At 36.5% G+C, this 12,539-nt stretch overlaps 1 protein-coding gene across 4 annotated transcripts in view; it reads left to right on the top strand.

Annotated features, from left to right (window-relative positions):
• The window catches only part of Slc16a7 (solute carrier family 16 member 7), a 144,716-nt gene that overhangs the window by 62,857 nt on the left and 69,320 nt on the right, over positions 1 to 12,539 (top strand). The window contains exon 3 of one of the 4 annotated variants that reach the window (XM_069987744.1): positions 1,134 to 1,184. The exons of the other annotated variants lie outside the window; for them this stretch is intronic. The gene's annotated coding sequence lies outside the window, so the exon portion shown is untranslated. The remainder of the gene's footprint in view (positions 1 to 1,133; positions 1,185 to 12,539) is intronic. 4 annotated transcript variants of the gene reach the window in all.

Consider the following 12,539-nt stretch of genomic DNA (forward strand, 5'->3'; position numbering starts at 1 on the left):
TGATGAATTGGAAGCCAGACTGGGCTATGAAAGGAGATCCCAACTCAAATAAACAAAACAACAAACAAACAAAAAGCCCACTACTTCCCTGTCCTAAGCCAAGATGCGGAGTTTGTTAAAATCTTTGGGAAGCATATTTTACAACCGGCTCTTGCTTAATGCTCAGTTATAACTAATTGCAGCTCTCCCATTGAGGAAATCATATGTCTCTGACACACAAATCATGCAGACGTTAGTCTGTGATTTAATGGTGAGGAATATGGGCCTTAGATCCTGACCAACCAGAGCTGGAATCAAGAAACCGATGTTCCCCACTGGTATGACCTTATATAATTAAATGAAACTCTTAAACCCTTGGTGTCCTCATACTTAAAATATTTCTCTTAATGTCTATCTTACATGGTTTAGAGAATGAGGTAATAAGTGGCAAATGCCTACCTACAATAGGAGAAGCCTCCAGTAGATGATAGCTCATTATTTCTCCCAAGGTGGTTTCATAGTTTATTCAACTATTTAAGGTGGAGCTGTGGATCCACCTTCATATTCATTCTCATACTCTTAGCTCGGAGACCTTTTGTGATAGAGGACATGCATGTACTGAATGGCCAGACAAGGGGTGTAATAAACACATAGATGATCAAGCAACAAAATCAGACACTGGCCCCCAAGAGACTTAACATGTGACCTTGGACCTCTTCATTATCCATCATAACTTTCTGAGTTTTGTAACTTCTGATTCTGTTCAGATTTTGCTGACATATTACTGTGTACTGTCTAGTACTTTCCCAGTGTGTTCTAGATATGGCATTAAATCACATGATGGAAAATGCACCTGAAAAATGTGGCTACATCAAATTCAGATAAGGAAAATCCACAGATTAAATTTGGTAATTCAGGCTGCCAGACTCGGTCACCTTCTTTGACCCAGGATATAATTTAAGCCAAGTTTACGCTACACTGCAAAAAGTCTGAACTAATTGTGCATGTCAAAGCAAGTTCTTGGAGAAGAGAGAGGGCTACCTTTTCCCTACTTGACAGAAGTGAGAAGGAAGGGCAAAGCAGAGTATCTCTGGAGACCTGTGTGCAAGTTTGCTTCTGGCTAAAAGTTAATGATCAATTGCTTCTGTTCTCAGCTCTGAGCCCTGGGAAAGTCACAAACTTCACTTGATTCTCTCTCCTTGCAGGTAACTTGAAAATGATATGAACTATACTCATATTAGCTAAATTTTAGATTGTAGACGTGTGACTTTTTTGTATTCTTTTAGTGTAATCTGATTTCATGTTCTAAGCTAATTATTAGAAGAAGGAAAATCTCTATTAAGTTGTCTCATTTAAAAAAAAGATTGCACTTTTGAAGTGTACTGAGTTAATGCTAATGAAAGATTCTGTGCTTGTATTTAGAAAAGAGAATTTTTTAATGCTCTTAAAAAACTATTGTGGTTTTTAATCCTACTAGCTGAAAGTCATACTAACTCTAATTATTTATAATAACTACATTTCATTATTTAATCTGCCAGGTCTTTGCTATCAAGGAAAAAAAAATGTAAGTCTTTAACACTGAATGTTTGAAATTAAGAATGCATTTTTAGCCACTAAAACTTTCATTGGTTTTTATCTAACAAGAAGCCTTATTTTTCACATTCTAAATTGTTATGTTTTATGAATAGGTGTGTGTAGTTCACTGAAAAATAGTAAAAGACAATTTTTAATTGGGCTTAGGCAAACTGGTCTTGAAACATTTCAGATAGTATTATGACAAGCTATGAAGTTATACAGTTAAATTTCAGGTGATAATTCCTATTTAATTTCAGTGTAATTAAAGACCTGTTCAGGAAAATTGTAGCTTCACTAGCTAAAGATGTTTCTAAAGATACATATGTATCTACATTCACAGAGTAATGATATTCTGCATTGAGGCATTGACAGAAATAATACATTGCTCGAGTCACTAGATCACAAATTAGATGAAAATGGAGAGTTTTGGTTCTTTCTAAAGTGTCTGGCTTCTGTGATTTTTATTGGACAAGTATCCAAGGTTGAAGTCATAAAGACAAGTAAACATCACAGACTTTTTTTGGCACTGCATATGTAGTTTTCAGCTTTTATATTTCCTGAACTGAAATTAAATGTCAGACAAATGATTGATGATTCTACAATTGAAATTTGGAGCTGGTAGGAACCTAGAAGAGTAACTGTTATAAATGAGATACTAGATCCAGGGAGGGGAAGTAACCACAGCTTTGGGGAGCCCTGGACTAGAATCAGTCACTATTTACTGAGTAAGGAAAAGAGTCAATAGTTTACTTGCCCTGGTTCATATTGTTTTTGAAAGGGAAGTGGTATTTTTATTCCTTAATATATTTACATTTTTATATATCACTTGATAAGGCATGGAAGTTAAGGTATAATTGCAGAATATTTTCTGATTCACCCTTGTCATCATAACTCTATTCTCTATCTATAGGTGAATTGTTTAGGTGTGTTTATGTTCTGTTTACAAAAGGAGCTGAGATTTCATAATTAAAATGGATGGCTAAAGTTTCACTAGCTGAGCCAATTTAAAATATGATGGAAATCAGAGTTTGCAAATGAACATAAAGAATTTTCCATTTAAAACTTGAAGCACAATCTGAAGATAATTCTTTGACATGATTAAACAAAAACAACAAAAAGAATTATTTTCTTATAAGGTGTTTCTTTTTATTTATTATTTTTAATACATAAAAGATACTGCACAGAGGGGTTACTTTTACATGAGTAAGGAAATGAGTACATTTCCTATAGAGCATTGTTACCTCCTCCTTTTTGTTTCCCTACCATTCCTTCCCTCCCCACCTCCCCAACTCCTCTTTCCCCTCATCCCCTGAAGTTATAAAGTTTGTTTTCAACCAAGTGTCTTGTACATCTCATTGGTACTTATAATATACTATTTTTTTTCTTTCTTTGTATGTTCTTCCCCTATGGTATAAGCCCTATTTTTACTGTATTTGATTTCAGTGCCCTGCATCTTGTATATACATTTTTCTAATTTGGGGAGGGGAATGCAAATAACAAAATACTGAAACAAGCAATGTTTAAGGCTTTACTGGTTAAGACCGTGTTTCTCTTTATAAGTTTGGACACTGATTTCTTATTGCATTTTTGGCATACATTTCAGCTCATCTTTTAGCACTAGGTGATCCTATTCAGAACCTCAATTAATCTTCAATATTAATAGCTAGTTGCTTTTGAATATTGATTTATCAGTTTCTTAACCAGAGTACATTAATAAAGTTAGTATCAGAGTTCTCCTCTGCTCTTTAGCCCATTATAAGACATCATTCATAAATTGGTAAACAAGTTTAACCATAGATATTAATATGGGAGTAACCATAAATATTCTTTTTTAAATTTTTATTTATTTTTTATTGTGAAAATACTGTACAGAGGGGTTACAATTACATGGGCAAGATAATGAGTACAAGCATTGTAGCCTCCTCCTTTGTTTCCCCTTCCCATCCTTTCCCATCCTCCCCCACCCCCCCATCCTCCCCGCCCCCCACTAAAGTTGTAAAGTTCGTTTTCTACATAACAACTGTACTTCTCATTGTTGCAATGGGTCCACCTGCATCCTTATTTAAATGACTTGTTTTTCCCCTTCCCCTCCACAAATTATACCGACATCAAATACAGTGAAAGCAGGGGTTATACTGTGAGGGAGGGACATACAAAGCAACAAAGAAATAATCTTATAAATATGTTAGAAACAATCACATGAAAAAAAACATTTGAATACATATCTTAGGGTTCATTTCCCTAACATCACCTTATCTGACCTTTTCTGCTTGACTCAGACATATACTAGATATTGCAAATAAGGGAAACCATGGGACCTCTGTTTCTTTGGGCTTGGCTTACTTCACTTAATATAATTTTTTCCACATACAAATACACAAGAATTAAGATTCTCTACATGGGAGAGAAAGAAAGCAGAAATGCTTTCAATTTGAAGGTGCACAGATATGGGAAAACAGCTCAGTTAGCTTGCAATGTAAATTATAGGTGAATCACATAACCGGTATAAGTCCCTGTTAAGTGAGCTCTAAAAGGAGGCTATAAAAATAATAATGCTTCTCTTACTGGTTTAGTGTGAGAAGAATATGAATGGATATCAGACTTGATGCTGTAGCTGATAAATTCTTACCAAAACATTTCCTAGGGCTGTCATAACGAAGTACCACAAGCTACGCGATAAAAAGACAACAGACAGTTATTCTTTTTGAGTTGTGGAGTCTTAGAGTCTGAAATCATGATCTTAGCGGGGTTGTCCTTTCTAGACAACTTTAGGGGAGGGAAAATCCTTCCTTATCTCTTTTAGATTTGTCTAGATCAAAGCTTGTCTTGTTCTAGCTCACGAAAGGAAAACCTCTCCCAAGCCCCTCCATCTTCATAGGATATTCTCCTCATGTTTTTCTGCCTTTATTTTAACATCTTTCTTTTAAGGTTTTTTTTTTTTTTAATTATCAGACATTATCAGGTGCTGGTGGCTTACACCTGTAATCCTAGCTATTCAGGAGGCTGAGATCTTGATATCTGAGGATCTCAGTTCAAAGCTATCCCTGACAGGAAAGTCTGTGAGACTCTTATCTTCAATTAACTACCAGAAAGTTGGAAGTGGATCTCAAAATAGTACAGCTCCAGCCATAAGTAAAAAGATTTCAAGGACAGGGCTCATGACTGACAACAATGATAATGATGATGAGGATGTTGATGATGATATGAGGAAGTTTTGTAGTAAGTGGTAATTCCATATATTCATATGGTACACTTTGAACATACTCATATTTCTATATCCTCTCTTTTACACTTTCCTTCTTCATCACTGATGAGCATGAAAATGGTCCAAGTTGTTTTCATTACAGTGATTACAATACAATAATAATAATATTGTATATGTTATTATTATCGTATTACTTCATTATGCTGAATTCACGTTCTCTCTCTCTCTCTTTCTCTCTCTCTCTCTCTCTCTCTCTCTCTCTCTCTCTCTCTCTCTCTCTCTCTCTCTCTCTCTCTCTCTCTTTCTCTCTATATCCAGAAGTTAGATAGATGAATCAAGAGGTAGGTATATTTTTAATGTTTTGAGGCACTTCCATACTGTACTCCATAGCAGCCATACTCATCCCCATCAACTCAGTTGCTTTTCCTTCACAATCTCTCTTGTCATTCTACCTACAATATGTCATTATAATTCTGATTTGCATTAGCTTTTGGCTAATGATATTTTCTAGCTCATTCATTTTAATTCTTGTATTATCACTCTACGAATAGGTGAATTTATCCATCCTCTTGGTTAATGCATATTTAAAGTGTTTCTGTTATTTTTAAACCTTCATATACTGTGATGCTACAGATACTTCCTTATTTCCTCTTCTTGAGCACAAATATGATTACCTAGAAGAGAACTCGATGATTTTAGGATATGCACAGCTTTATTCTACTCTATATTTTTAATCTCAAGAGTGATCCTTTGGTCCCATATCCTGTAATTGCTAGGAAACTATAGAAGTCTAGTCTTTATGTGATGGAGTAGTTCCATACACTTTTTGATGGAAAGTCCTTCCTGTGTTCCCTGGATTCTAATACAAAAACTATTGTCCCACATATTCTTTTTGTTTTTTTAATTACCTTAAAGGGGTTGAAGATGTGAACCACAGGCCTACACCAATACCAGGTCTACATCTACAACAGGTTTTTTTCATCTTGCACTTCAAATGAAACATTTAAAATCCTTTAAGATGCCCAAATGGTAAACATCTGTTTGATTGACAGGTGCTTCCATTCCTGGGCTCCTGGGTTCATGATTTTACTGCTCTGTGTCCATTCTGTCAGTAAGGATGACTATTGTTCTTGCCCTTCTTATCAGTTTTAGTTAGTTATTTCATTTGTTTTTCTCTTTTCACATTTCTTGCCATCAAATGCTTACAGTAGAGGCACGGCATGCAGTTGTAAATTTTGAAAATTTCTTTATCTGTTGGCTGACTTAAACTCAGCAGATGACCAAGTCTAAAATGGTTGGAGTGCTACATTGCCTGATGCAGGAAGATGGATTTGATTCAATTCTAATCGTGTGGTTGACAACAGTAAAATTGTTATGTAAGAATAAAAAAACCTACGTATGTTTTTATCTAGATGGAAGTCTGAGCAATCTCTGTCCAAAGACAATGCTGTACATGTATTTTGCAATAGTCAATGACTTTCATTCAAATGTAGTTTGGGATTTCGTCAGCTATTAGAACCAAAGCCATTGATTTCTTCACTATAAGACATAAAAGACATGAGTTAGATTGTAAGCAAAGAATATTTTCTATTGCTTTTATTGCTAACTAACTCAAAAGACTCATAACATTTCTGGGCAATATAATAAGCATGCCAGGATGACTTCTGTTGTGTAATACTCTCATTTGTAAGGAAACTGACCAATTGGATAGAATTTTTAGAATTTACTGTCTGGGTATAAAAAAATATTTACCCCAAATTGTGTGGCAGTTTTGCATAATTAAAGTTGATCTTTTTTTTAACCTTGAAAAAATAATATAAAATAATATTTTCCAGGAAAAGGAGATTTGGCTGTTTCTTGAGACTAGTTATAAAATATAAGAATCCCATGGTATTGAACAAACTAATACCTAACTCAGTAAAGTGATGCCTTGTGTTGCTTATAGTGTTCATCAGCAAAAATAATGCTTTTCATTAATAATTTAATGTATTCCTTAGAATGGGCTAGAAGTCATGGAGTTAGTGAATAATTGTCTCATAATCCAAAAGGAGATTGACAAACATGAAGGAAATATCACATATTTATTTCTTGCCTGAGACATTGAACTTAATATTGCCAAAGATTTTTTTAAGGATGAAAATGTACACTTTTATGTGTACATTCTGTATACCCATTGTTCTAATGACTTGAGTGCCCCTTGGACTTGGCTGTGATATTTCTTGGGGTATCATTGACGTCTGACTGGAAGGGAGAATCAGCTATCTATCTGTGACCTCTCCATCACTTTGCTTGCCAAACACCTTTACAGATATTCCTGTTGGATTCTTTTTCTCTTCTCTTGTCACTTGAACAAATCATGCTTATCCTCCAGACTCAACCAAAGTGCGTTCATGATCTCCTCATGCTGGTTAGCTGCACTGCCTTGTGTACTAGTTATGACCACAGGCCTTCCCTTCCTGACTAGGTTTGGATGAGAAAATACATACCTTAAAATATTTGTTTCAGGATCCGTCATAGTCATTGTCTATCCTGAGTTAACTCTTCTCCTATGCATTCCCTTCTATCCTATGTGTGGCATATTGCAGGAGAGGTCCAAAAATGTGTTTGTCTCATTTTCTGTCTATTTGTTATTGGCAGTTGATATCAGTTTCCTCTAGTATGAATTGTTTTCTTTGTTTGTAGCTCTCTTCAAATATGCACTGTGTGAAGGCATGGACTTCATCTGGTTCTGTCTTTACACCAACTAGTACAAACGTGCTATACTTATTCTATGATACAGACTTGAATAACTTGTCTCATAATCCAAAGGGAGATTGGCAAACATGAAGGAAATATCATGGTATTTACTTCTTCTCTGAATTCAAGGATAGAATGAAGTGTTCTTTTTTTTCTGAGAGAATTTTAATGATGAAACTCTTTAAGGTGACCATTTGTATTCTAGTACACTGAAACCTCAGGTTATATATTTACTAGTATTGACATTTGAAAGTTCTTGTCAAGTAGGGAGACTAAAAGGAGTTTCAGAACTGTGTTGGTACATAATGTTTTTTACTAGTAGAACTGTTTAGGTTAGGGTGAAATTCCATGGAGTACTTAGGTCACTAAATAAAAAAGAGTAGAAGATGGTGACAGAAATAAGGCAAAGAATCTATGCTCCAAATAAAAAGAGAACAGAATCTAGGCAAAGATCCCAGTCTATTGAGAGCTGCAGTGGAATCCAACAGATGATATGTGAGTCACGCTTATAATTCATCAGGGAGAACAAAGGAAGAAGTGACATTGATCAAGATGTATTGCGCATATAATTTGACATATGGGATTGTGTACATCTGTGTACCTCTACTTATATTTTTTGGTTTTGATTTTTAAGTCATGCTACAGAGAGAAGGGTCTATTTAGGAAGGCCGTGGCTCAGGTGATCTTTAAACATCTGAGATCAGACTTGGATGTGAGACAACAGAGGATAGATTCCATGTACACTTGAGAGGCTGAGAGTTCTAAAATATTAAGACTTAGTTATATTTGTCTCAGATCGTGGCAATGCCAGTCCTCAGCTTTCAGTCTATCTCATATACAGCTGAACAAGTCTGACTGCAAGGGTGATGTCAGCAGGACAAGATGGGCTGTTTTGGATTCCTTTATAGGATGAGTGGTCTGTACAGACCATTGAGACTTGGCAAGAGAAAACAGCCTCAGATGCACAAATGTTTGCAAGCATCGACTTGTGTGTGTACTGTTTTCTCAGTCATTGACCACAGTGTTATGGACTAAGTGTTTATATTCTCTCCACATTCATATGAGGGAATCGACAGAGTGCCTTCAGGAGGTAATTAGATCTAAGGGTGAGTTCTGCTCTGATGAGATTAATGCCCTCCTGAGGACAGAGATCAGAGTATGTACTCTCTCTTAGTATTTTTTAAATTTATTTTATTGTAAGGGTGATGTACATAGAGGTTACAGTTACATAAGTAAGGTAATGAGAATATTTCTTTTTGAAGAGTGTTATCCCCCTCCCCCTTTTCTCCTGCTTTCCTTCCTCCCCGACTCTACACCTCCACCCCCACCCCGCAGAAGTTGTAAAGTTTATTTCCAACATAGTGTCCTATTATTTTCTTGGACCAAGGAGAGATGACTGAGCACACAGGAAAGGAGTCTTAACCAGAACTAGAACATGTCAATGTCCAGATCTGCCCTTTCAGCTTGCAGAACTGTGAGGAAATAAATTTCCACTGCTTAAGCCACATTCCCTGTGGTATTTGGTTCTGAGAGCTGAGAGAACTACTGAAGCAGTCACATGGTCAATCTCCAGAGTAAATATAAAAAGGAACTAAAGATGTAGATATGGGAAAGGGAACATTTGTGGCCTATTTTATAATCAATCCTAGTCTGAATAAATAGGATATATGATGTGATTTTTAAAAAGTTGTAGAGGGATTATAAATGTACAAATTATGCTTCTTTGATATGAAATAATTATTTCTGCAGTTCTGGGGTCTGAACTCGGGATCTTACACTTGCTTGGCAGATGTATGACTTGACTTGTAATTCCATATTGTGCTTATAGATATTTTTATTAATAAGTTTTTTTGTTGTGAAAATACCGTACCGAAGGGTTACAATTACATGAGCAAGGTAATGAGTACATTTCTTATCAAGCATTGTTGCCTCCTCCTTTGTTTTTCCCTTACCATCCCTGCCCTCCCATCTCCATGACTACACTCCCCCCCTCTCCCATTATAGATATTTTTAAATAAGGTCTCACATTCATCCCCGAGGCTGATCTGGACTATGATCCTCCTATTTATTTTCCCAGCATAGCTAAAATGACAGACAGGTACCACCACACCCAGCTCTTTATTGATTGGGATGTTCTTAAAAGTCTTTTTTTTTTCCTGGTTAAACCATGAAGTGTGATCCTCTAAAATCTCTGCCTTTTGAGATAGTTAGGATGAAGAGACTGATCCACCCTGTCTGGCCTTGGTATAAAATCGTTTCTAAAAAGCTGTTTCTTCAGAATGAAGTGACCTGGGGTGAGAAGTTCTGATGTTATTCGGTACTTCTGTACACTCTGTGTCATATACCCTTACTTATTAAGCATGTGTGAGTTTTGCAGTCTGTCTCCGATTTCCCCATGAATAACAATGCAGGATGAACAGTTATTAAATCCATCTCCACACACTCTGCTTAAAACTTAAAATTTCTGTTATTCCATTGCCAACTGACCTTCAGGCAGACTGTCAGCAATTTCATGAGGGTAACAGCATGAGTATATGTACCTGAGTGTCTCTTGGGGAAAAATATGGTTCGTGGCTTTCTTGCATCTGAAATGATGAAGCTTCACACCTAAAACTGACAGCAGAGTCATTGCACAGATTGATGTTGTCAGTGACGAACGTGTGACAGAGTTTGCTTCTGATTTATGACGCTTCTAGGTAAAAGCCATTTACCTCATTTTTCCCTGTTTTTACTATGCTTTTCCACTAATTGGATGAAAAAGAATTCAATTTCTTTTATATTGAGGACATGTGCATTTTGAATAGGCTCTCAATTTTTATTGATTAAAGCACAATTTCAATTGGTTTTTTTTTTTTAGTATGTTGATGCAGTCCTGTTCTTTTCTTCTTCAATGTCAACTAGCTCCTTGGTTCTTCCTTTTTTCTCATATTGTACTTAACAGTAAACTATTGTTCATGAAATCTATTTAGTAGTTATTGGATTTTTAATATCATTTACCCACTTCAGTACAACAAACATACTTGAAAAGCCAATTTCAGACAATTAGGAACAGCCCCACTAATTGAGCTTGTAATTTTGGAAAAACAGAAGGCTCAGAAACTGCATTTCTTATACTACTGAAGAGGACTTTGAATTATTGCGCTGCTATAATTTTTTGAAGAATTAAATTATGACATAGTGAGAGAGGAAACATAATCTTTCAAAGAAAATAAATAAAATCAAAGAAATCGAATCTCTCCCTCCTGTATTTTCATTTACTAGACACGACTATATATTGTATATTTCCTATACCATTTACATGTGTTGGATCAATGTAAGAGATTTTTAGCAAGTTAGAAAATGAATTAATATAATGTATATTTAGAAACCTCCCTATCGAATAGAGAATTTACTGGAAGGTCACTGGAAAGTTTGTTCCTCTCTTGTTAAATTCTCAGAGAGGTATCCAGTGCTTCTTGGCATACCAGTGGCATACCAGGGGCATTTATAATCTTAACTAGAGCTCATTCCAAACTAAACATGTGATCTTCTTCTATCCCTAACTTGTCTTAGTAAAAAAATCTGAGTTCTCCAGGACAAATCTCTGTCACATGTTTGGTCCTCTTATTTTCACTGCGTTTTAGTATATACTTTTCAAATTCAAGCAAGGTTCTTGTTGCTCAATCATGCTCAAGTCTCCCCTATCTGACTTTTCAGAAGGCTACTGCTCTGTCCTGCCCTTTCTAGATTACTGCAACACAATTTAGGCAAGCATTGTTTCACTGAGCTACAAACCCCAGCCCATGACGGCAACAGAATCTAACTAGTACGTTCCTCTATCCTCTGTCTCCAGCCACCTTCTGTACTCTATCTAAGATAATTTTCTAAAATGCGAACAAATCATATTATTCCCTTGCTGAGAAAACAGAACATAATTTGGAAAGATTAAGAAGAATTTTCTTATCCTATTTTATACTGATTTCTCTCCAACAATAAGTATCCAGGTATCAGGATGTCTCTTCTACAATGTCCACAACTACTATTTTATTGTTACTTATCACTACTCACAACCCCACCCCACCTTAACACATTCTAGGAGTTAATCTTATTTGCCTTCCAGGATTCAGTGAATCCAGTCCACTGTGACTATTGTAGTCTCTGCCCCACCCCTCCCCACTTGGGTGCAAGACCTGGGGCTTGAACTCTGAAAGGCTGTAACATTGTCTCTGAGGTATTTTGCTCAAGGCTAGCATTCTACCACTTGACCTACATTTCCACTTCTGATTTGGTGGTGGTTAACTGGAGATAAGAAGCTCTTGGGCTTTCTAATCCTGGCTGGCTTTGAGCCTCAATCCTTAAATCTCAGTCTCCTAAGTAGCTAAGATTATAGGCGTGAGGCAATGGTGTCAAGCATCCATTTGATTTTTGATGCTATAATAGTACACCTGAGTTTGGGTAGTTCATAAAGGATGGACATTTATTTCTTACAATGTCAGAGGCTGGGAGGACCCACATCAAGGTGTGGGCATGTGATGCTGGTGTTTTTACTGCCTCATGATTTGACAGGAAACAGCACCTTGGTAAGAGAGTAATTATAAGAGTTCAGCGCTCCCTTTTCTTCTTTAGTTTAGCAGAATCCTTCTGAGAAGTCAAAAGAGTAATTCATAATTCTTGGCAAAGAGATTTACACGAGAACAGCAGAGAGACAGATCCTTTCTGTAGGAGAGGTTTGATTGAGATGAAGACTGAAGCTCGAACTCTCCTTCCTACTGTTCCTAGGACTGACATGTGGTCACTCCACTTGTTTCCTGTCTCAGCTTCTGCATGGCTTTCTGTTAGGCAGGATTTACAAAGTTGGCTGCAGAATAAACGACAACACAACAACAACTGTGTTTGCTGGTGGAACATTAAGGACCGTCAAGAAAGCACTGGAATGGGGGAAAGTTCTTCAGCTTACAGCAGTCAACGTAACCCTGAGAGAACTGACTGGAGCAAAATGCAGCCCCATCAGTCAGGTGGCGCTCTGGTCTGGGTTGGTGTGTCAGGGTCTGAGGGAAGGCAAAGT

The sequence above is a fragment of the Dipodomys merriami genome, unplaced genomic scaffold (genome assembly GCF_024711535.1).
Source record: "Dipodomys merriami isolate MVZ:Mamm:240054 unplaced genomic scaffold, mDipMer1.0.p SCAF_10, whole genome shotgun sequence".
NCBI classification, from domain to species: domain Eukaryota; kingdom Metazoa; phylum Chordata; class Mammalia; order Rodentia; family Heteromyidae; genus Dipodomys; species Dipodomys merriami.